The sequence below is a fragment of the Charadrius vociferus genome, unplaced genomic scaffold (genome assembly GCF_000708025.1).
Source record: "Charadrius vociferus isolate BGI_N301 unplaced genomic scaffold, ASM70802v2 scaffold3262, whole genome shotgun sequence".
Lineage (NCBI taxonomy): Eukaryota > Metazoa > Chordata > Aves > Charadriiformes > Charadriidae > Charadrius > Charadrius vociferus.
In genome coordinates, this window is record NW_009647361.1 from 2,977 (window position 1) to 11,536 (window position 8,560).

Here is an 8,560-nt window from a genome sequence, read left to right on the forward strand (position 1 = left end):
CGTGAGGGGCGGCGGCGGCGGCAGGAGGCTCCACGGGCCGTGGGATGAGGGGTGGTGGCAGATTGGGTGGGGGTTCACTTGTGTCCATTGCCTACGGTTCTTCCGTCCCAGGTACCTCTTGCTTCTCCGGGGGCAGAACAGGAAGGGGCACGGGTAACCGATGATCGAAAGGCGAAACGCCGGCCCCGAAACTTGCCGGAAATTCCTGCGGCGGTCTTAAAGCCGCAAACGCCCCTGCCGCTGCTGATCGCTCGGCTTTCATGGCTTGCAGGGTCGTTAAGATCAACCTCCAGGGAGTAGCTAACCCTTTAGTGTCCTTTTCTCCTTTACTCACTGCCTCCCACAAACACTTCCCGATCTCCTCCCATGTTTCAGGGTCAAAAACAATCTCGGGCTGGGGTGAGAACCCATGTTCCCGACACCAAATTAACAGTCTCCGGAGCAGAAGCTCATCGTGTTTAATTCCTCTCTTAGAGAGTATATGAAGGAGAAGTTTGACTATCGCATCTTCTTCTGCTGTTACACTCTGACCCATCTCCTTCCCCGGCTGCTCACCTCACTGGGTGTCCGTCACGACGTACTTTTCTTCTGCGGATTGTGCTCCGACCGCCCCGGTCTCCAGTCCTGCTGGGCCGTATTCCAGCCAGCCTCTCCTTCTGGGCTCTTCCCCGTTCTTCTTTCTTCTTTTTGGTGCGCAGGTCCGAATCACATCGGGGTCACCATCTGAGGAGAGAAACTGGACTTCACACGATCCAATGTGAATCATATAGAAGCCATTTTATTGATATTCTACTGACCCTTATATACAATTTATCTATCCCTACACACGTTCATGCATTAGTCGATTGGTTAATAGTCCTGTGCACAAGGCGAGCATGCGACTCGGATTGGTTCCTTCTAATCTGTTTTTCCTACCTGCTCGTCCAACTCCTCCAAACTTGTTTTTCTCGATTTTTGTTTTTCTTTTCTCAAGGTAAGGCCTGTTTTCTCGACTCGTGTGAAACAATCACTGTCGCTCCTGTTTTTCCTCTCCTCGAGGTGACTTCAAGGGCGAGGGCCTACAGCCAGTCTGTTTCCTCGCATGGCTGGTTCAATATATGTCCATTGTCTCTTAAGTACCCTCCCACAGGGGGCGTGTGTGTGGAGGTGCGCTTTGGCAGTCACAATAAACACTGTATCAAACCACAATTCCTGCAAGGTAACAATTCCTCCTTCAAAAATGCTGGTATGTATGGCTTGTATGAAAACTGACCAGCAAGCAAACACTCCTGTGGAATGTTGAGCAGCAAGAGTTCCAGCTGCACATCAGCTGATAAACAGTGTTCTCCCAAAACTTGGTCTCCGATTCAACATGTAAGGTTCTGGCAAAGTTTTGGGTAAAGCTACACAGATTACTTTATACTCGTGCTTTGCCACTTTTAATTACTTATTTTAGAATCAAGTTGACAATGTCTGCTTTTGGGTGGGCAAAGCCTTAGATTCAGAAAAAAGTATGCTAGGTTACCAGACAACACAGTTATCTGATAACACAGTGAAACCAGATGTGATCACTATTTTTAATAACTTCTTTGAACTATAGCTAGACATTGTATAGGCTGTAATGACCGAATGACTTTCCTTGAAGGACATTAGTCCACTAAAGGCCAGGTGGATCACAACTGTGTCAGCCCAAACTGGGAGACTCCAGGATGAGTGCTCAGTTTCTCTTTAAAAATTCTTCCCTTCGAATTGAATTGGAAAGTTGAGCGCAAAGATTCTCCACCAGAAAGTTGCTAACTTGATGCAGGATGCCTTAAGGATGGCAGCCTACACACATACAAAATTCTACTACACCACGCAAGCTGTAAGAGAAGACCATGACTGTTGGGTGGGCCTAAAGGCACATGGCTAGTCAGAGCACATGATAAAAAGACACTGCTTTATGGACGTGATTTCTCAACATAAAACAAACCTACACAAAGACAGTTTTTAAGATTTTGTTTTTATTAACTTTTGTCTCAGCATAAGTCACAAAAATAGAACAATGGAAACATCTGAAACCCTCTCACCTGCCGTACATATTTAAGGCACATAGATGCATGAATACAAAAAGGTATTCTAAACTCAGTGCTGTGAAGATTATTAATCCATGCTACATTTGTGTTTGTATTCCACTTAAATTGAGAAGCTAGCCAGTTATTTAGACATATACTACACATGCAGATATTTCTGCTACTTTTTTCTGTCCCTGCAGTTTGGGAAGCAATCCTCTACTAAGCCTTACACTAAGAGTTAAGCTAATTTTTCTCAGACAAGTTATGGTGTGAGAAATTAATGCACAAATTTACAAAAGCAAAGCTAACAAAGCACAGCTTCTGCAGCATGAATTTGTTTTAAAACTCACCATCTTTAGCATATGATCTATGTCCCAGTTTAATCTGAAGAGAAATGTTTCATATTACATAAGGTTAAGCCATCTGCCCCAACAATAGGGGATAAATTCTTTAGTGTTATTCTTCTAAGACAGGATGAGTTTTAGTACCATGAAGTGTTTTACCAGCTAGGTGGTGGGGTTTTTTTGAGGGTTTTTTTGTTTGTGTTTTGTTTGTTTGTTTGTTTGTTTTTAAAAGAGAGAATTGTCTCCACAGCATTAGCTTTTATGAAAGCGTAAAAAATAGTCACGATGGCTGAAAACAGACATCATGCAAAGTGGCAACATAAAATGCTTGTAGCCACAAAGCTTTATTATACCACTAATGAGTTTCTCCCCAGGGAGAAATGAGGCCAAAGTAATTTACAGTTGTCTTAGAATTATTCCAGTAAAATTAGTATACTCTGTAAACTTGGGCTGACTTAAAGTCCTTCTATCTCAATCATCTCCTGCCCTGAAATTTTCAAGTCTAGAATCTCATCACTGATATTTCCAGATGATAAAAGTTAAGAAAATATTCCAATTCAAACAAGAATGTTTTTCGCAACAGCTGCTACTAGTAGCAACCATACAGGAACAGTATTATAATGCTAAAATGGATTACTGTATCAAACAAAATTACTTATTATTTAGATGGATTAATTCACCTAGCAAAGTAGGCCCTTTAACTAACCAAAGTACTGTAACATACATTTTTCATCTCTCACAAAGTACAACTAATCCACCTATTTTTAATACAAAAACTTTCTGTAATCTCTTCAGATAATATGAATCAAAACACTTTATGAAAACAGACATTTTTAACATTTATATTCAAACAGTTAAGTTGCAGATCTAAGACCACTTTTGTCAATTGCTGTCAAAAAATTACCCTCAATTCAGAAAAACTTCATCAGGAGTAACATTCCCAGACTGAAGGAAATAAGGTATGGCAGGAAGAAAGATTCAAAAAGCAAGCCACTGGCAAGGACTAATAAAGCCTGAATTTTGGAAATGAGTGTTTTGTTTTAAGTATACACCTATTTATCAAATAACCAAAATTTCAAGTTACAGACCAGGTAACCCTTCAGAAACTCTGAAATGTAGTAAGACCGGAGCTAGTTTGTCTTCTTGGAGGGAAATTAAAAAAAAAAAACATTAAAGACAACTTAACTGGATCATTTAAACAAAACCCTCTAGAAACGAGATCTTCCCCCATTACCCATTAAGTCAGTCCAAAAAAACATTAGGCAGGTCAAGAGCAAACAGACACTTGTTCACACAATGGGAAAATATTCTGACACTCACCTTTTTAATAGCAACAATCAATTTGGTTCGTGTTTTTATCGGGGGGGTGGGGTGGAGAGAGAAGGGGAAGGGGGAAGCACGCGCGCGCACGCACAGACCCACCCCCAGGCCCCGCCCCTGGCAACCGCCGGCGGCACCACACGCCTCGCCGCCCCGCACGCAGCTTCCCGAGAGCCGCCTGGCACCGTTTCCAGCTTCCGTTAACTCGTAGGAGGCACGAAGGGGAAGAGGGCTGATGAAGCAATCGGCGCAGTTATCTCCAGTGCCGGAGGAGAGGAGGCTGGGGCACGGTCCGGCAGGGGAACGCTCAGCTACTCTTCAATACCACAGGTTACAGCTGAAAGCAGCATGACTGACGCCAAGGCCGTTGGCTGGATCAGCCTGAGATGCACAGGCACAGCCTGGTTCACTTCCGTCTGCCACATGAAAGGCTGTAGTTATGGACTACGCATATTAAGGACTATGCAAATTAAGCCTAGAGATCAGGGATATTGTGGACTTCTAACCATAATTGGACCCAAAGGGCTCTCTTCTGAAACAGTTAATTTAAATGCCAGAACAACCTATTTTTATTTTTTTCCCCCAACCTCAGATCTGATAGTATAACTACTAAGAACAACCACTTAATAGTCTTTGAGAATACTTCAGTGTCCCTTTCCTGCCCATAAAAGTCATTCCTGATGAGACATCTGAATCTTTTTAAATAGACAAAGAAGACAACTCCATTTTATTGGCAAGTTTAAAATGGCTAATTAGAAAAATATTTTAATGAAGTGCACCTCAAATGCTAGTTAGATTTTCTGTTCATGGCTTTCTCAATCACAAATTAATATATAGTGTGTCAACCTTCTCACCCTTCATATGGGTCTTTATTAAAGCTATTAGTATACAATCATAATATTAAGGAAATGCCTTTATTGTGAATACAATACTTCATTCTTCAACAGTGGCAAACAAAATCTTCCATACTTATTCTGGACCTCCACGCTGTAAAATAAAAGCAGACAGTTAAATATATTCCATTAAAAGAACCGGAAATGGAGATCAAATCTTTTTCACAATGCCAGATTAACAGAGTTCTAGTTTTAATTTCTGATTTATATAGATTAAAAATCAATGTCTAAGAACATGCATGGGAGTGTCAAAGTATCAGCATCTACCCATAACAGCTCCATTTTTTTCAGGGGAGAACACAAAAAGATCAACACCTGCAACCTATAATTATAGCTGCTTCCAATTCTCCCACTCTGAAGAAACCTGACTCTTACTCACTTTAGAAAGATCTGATAAACACAGTAGTAGCAAACAGAAGCTTTAGAATTATTTTCACTGCCCAAATTCCAAAGTGCAAAGTAAAAACAAAGCCAAGGTCAGCCATTACAATCTTTATGAGAAATCAGAAAGGTACTCAATTCATTATTTTGCCAACAAAATTATTTTACAACTTACCCCACCATTAGAAAATTTATGCTAGAGGTCAAGAATAAATAATTTTATTTCTAATTATAATACCCTACTGATATACATACAAGAAAACTAATTTCCTCTATTAACATGATCACACTGTAGGTGTCCTTATTATTTAACAAAGCTACATGAGTGTCTTTTCATTTTAAACTCATCCATCTCTCCAGTTCTTCAAATTTTATGCATTCTCCCTTTTTAAGCATCAGTGTTTACAACTGAAAATTGTTACAGAACAAAAGCAGGTTTTTCTTGCCTTTCATGCACAATGCCATACATGATTAATGTAGGCTATGACTATCGCTAGCTATCTGCATGTCTGTTTTAAGTCTGTATCTCTCTAATCAGTGATACCACAAGCTACTAATTAGTGAGAGTTGGATACCTCATATATTCAAGATTGTGTAGTTTGGGTACTGTGCATCAAAGCTGTGAAAACTCCAAGTATGGACTTACCAAGAATTACAATGTAATACCATATTTTAAACTTTTAAGAAGGTTAAAACACTTTGAAGAAGATAAATGCTAGGTAAATACAGACAAAACACACCAATAAATGAAACTCACTTGAATATATTCAATCTCTTCATCTGACATAAGTTTCCTTCTGTATTTCTGAGGTAAGGTTCTTGCTAATTCAGAAGTGTCTGGTATACCTTGTACTCTACTAACAGGTGAAATATTTTGAAATGCTGGTGGTCTGCCTCCTACATACTCCTGTGCTTTTGAAGCATTAAGAGACGGCATACTTGCTTGTAGAGATTCCTGTACTGGAACCCAGATTGCAAAACCATTACAGAAATATAACAAGGCTGTAAAATTAATTAGTGAGCAGCCAATAAAAGTTACCAGTTATTGACAATTTTCTTCATTATACAAATACTTAAAAGAAAGCATATTTGAGTGGCAGAAATACTGATGTGGAAAAAGAAGATAAATCAGCATATATCCTAACAAAGGCTTTTTTACTGGGAAGCTGTACTTTTTAACATTACAAAATGGCATCAACAAAGGAAGGTCCCAAACAGAGTGAGGAGGAAGAGAACCCATCAGGAGTACAATCTGAACAGGGGGCATGCCATTAAGCTGAAATTTTAAAATTTAAGAGCAGGAGGCAAAGGGAACAAAAGATGAAAACAAAAGAAAACAACACACAGATGATAATAGTTGACTACAAAGTATTTTTGTTTCAAAAAGTAACACACCTTATATATGACAAAAAAAGAAACATTTTCTCCAAATTTGTTTTATATACCACATAAATGTTAAGAGATTTGCCTAAGATTTTCCTCTATTGTATGTTTTAAAGTCTGAAGTGTAATTGGAATAGAAGCATTAGCCAATTAAAAACCTGAAGTCAAGACTCAAAAATACCCAACCTAATACTTCTGTTGCTTAAGCTCAGATACAGTCCCTACTACAGTTTTTCCCTTCCCTGTTTGAGACCATCATGTTGCAGTAGTAATATAATAATAGGATTTGGCTGGCCTTTCAAGCACTCACATCCCTAAAAGTATAGTCTTGATCTGCAGAGGTCTGTTTAGCTATGTAGAAGCAACAGTCTGGTATGGTGAAACACAGTTATTGCTACAGCATTCAAGCAAAGTGAGGTAGATTGCAATTTACTAGTGAGGCAACAGAAATCAATTAAGGTAGAAAAGTCTAACATACTTAAAATATATAGTCAGAAAAATCTTTTGATGCAAAGACAAACATGAGCCAAGTAACATGTTTTTAAGCCTTTAAGAAAGCAATTCACTGGCATATGAGAGGTGGTGCAATTGGCTGAGCTGGGCACAGGATACAAAACTCTGACTGAAAGTTATCACAGAAAATAGTTCCTGAAGAATTCACAAGTAAGTCAGAAGTGACACTGATGTGCACTGTAGATACTTTGCAATGTTAATGGATAAACTAAACTTAAAGCTAAATCCCAAATGTGATAATGCTGTGGCAAATGTGTGGTACATTATAATTTCTAAACAAATGAGAATAACAACAGAGCTTCTTGAAACATCTACCTACTTTAGTTTCAAATGCTTTATCAACTCAAAAAGAATATTAAAACAACATACAGCTCATTAACTTTGATGCCTAAATGTAACAGTATTAGGGTTCCTATAAATATAAACATAGCTATAGGTATAAAAATTAATGTCAAAGATTGCAATGAAGTTATTTTTTTCTCAGCATTAATTAATAGCACAAGGAAACACTTCTTAAAATGTACAGTAGGATGGCTCTCAGCTATAATTAGGGTTTTAAATACCACAGACACCACACACTCCAATAAGAAAAGAAAGGATGAGGAAAATGCAACATAATTTCTGCAAATATCACCGAATACCTACAGCTACTATAAACTGACTTGGGCACTATCACTTCAGGCCCACTTCAAAATTAGTATTTGCAAAAATGGGACCTTGTATATAAGTAGGAAAACAACACTGTTGTTTGAAAACAACTTGTGAATCTGCCTTGACCAAGAAATAGACATACACGTATTATGTATATTCCCATAGTTGTATAGAGTCTGAAAAGGAAGAGTCAAAGAGCTGTCCTCAAACTAAAACAACCATGGTTCAGAAACCCCGCTCAAAATCAGTTGAGTTGCACAGTCAAAGCAGAAAAATTGTGTGCTGGTTCTTATATAAAACAGTTAATGCAAAGAAACGCGGCACAAGTTGCATCTATAGATGAAATACTTACTTTTAGGTCTGGGACTACTTTTTCTGTCTGGGAACTTAATTAATGGAATATGTGGCTTGACTACCTAGAACAAGACAAGGTAGGAGAAACAGGGAAAATAAAATATATTTCTAGACAAACATTAACTTTACCATAATAAAATGGAACATACAACATGTTAAACAACCACTTCTATACTGCTGCTTTGTGCACCACCACTCTAATAAACTTACTACTTAAGTTCTACTTTTACCCAAGAAGAAATTTCACCTTTAAAGGCATTACTCCACCCTAGTGTTCAGAACAGGAATAAGCATTCTCTTCTTTTTCTCACAGCAATCAGCATGTATGCAAGAAATAGCTACCACAGTAGCATAAATGAAATGATAAAGTTTTAGCAGGTGAAATTGCTAGCTGTGCTCTGCCTTTACATATTTGTTCAGCTAGCTGGACTGGATTGACTACTTTCATTAAGAAAAAAAACCTATAAGTTATAAAACTCGGTATTCAAAGCCACGCTGCTTATTTTTGAAACGTCTTTTCAAGAAGACTCCATGTTTCACCTTCACCTTGAAGGGAAGAGGGATAGCTTAGAAAGGAGATGCTGGCTAGCGCCCTCCCCTTTTAAACAGCACACAAAAGGGGCAGCCCGCAGGCTGCCCAGTAGCATCCTTTGGTAACATAAGAACCAAGCACCAGAATCAAATGACC

The 8,560-nt window shown here is 38.8% G+C and overlaps 1 long non-coding RNA gene across 1 annotated transcript; it reads right to left on the minus strand.

Annotated features, from left to right (window-relative positions):
• Positions 1–4,592: 4,592 nt before the first annotated feature.
• Positions 4,593–7,936, minus strand: LOC104282049. The gene is made up of 3 exons (XR_717888.1): positions 7,871–7,936; positions 5,729–5,931; positions 4,593–4,684 (listed from the first exon to the last, which is right to left on the minus strand). It is a non-coding gene; the product is annotated as an uncharacterized LOC104282049 (long non-coding RNA).
• Between the last annotated feature and the right edge of the window lie 624 nt (positions 7,937–8,560).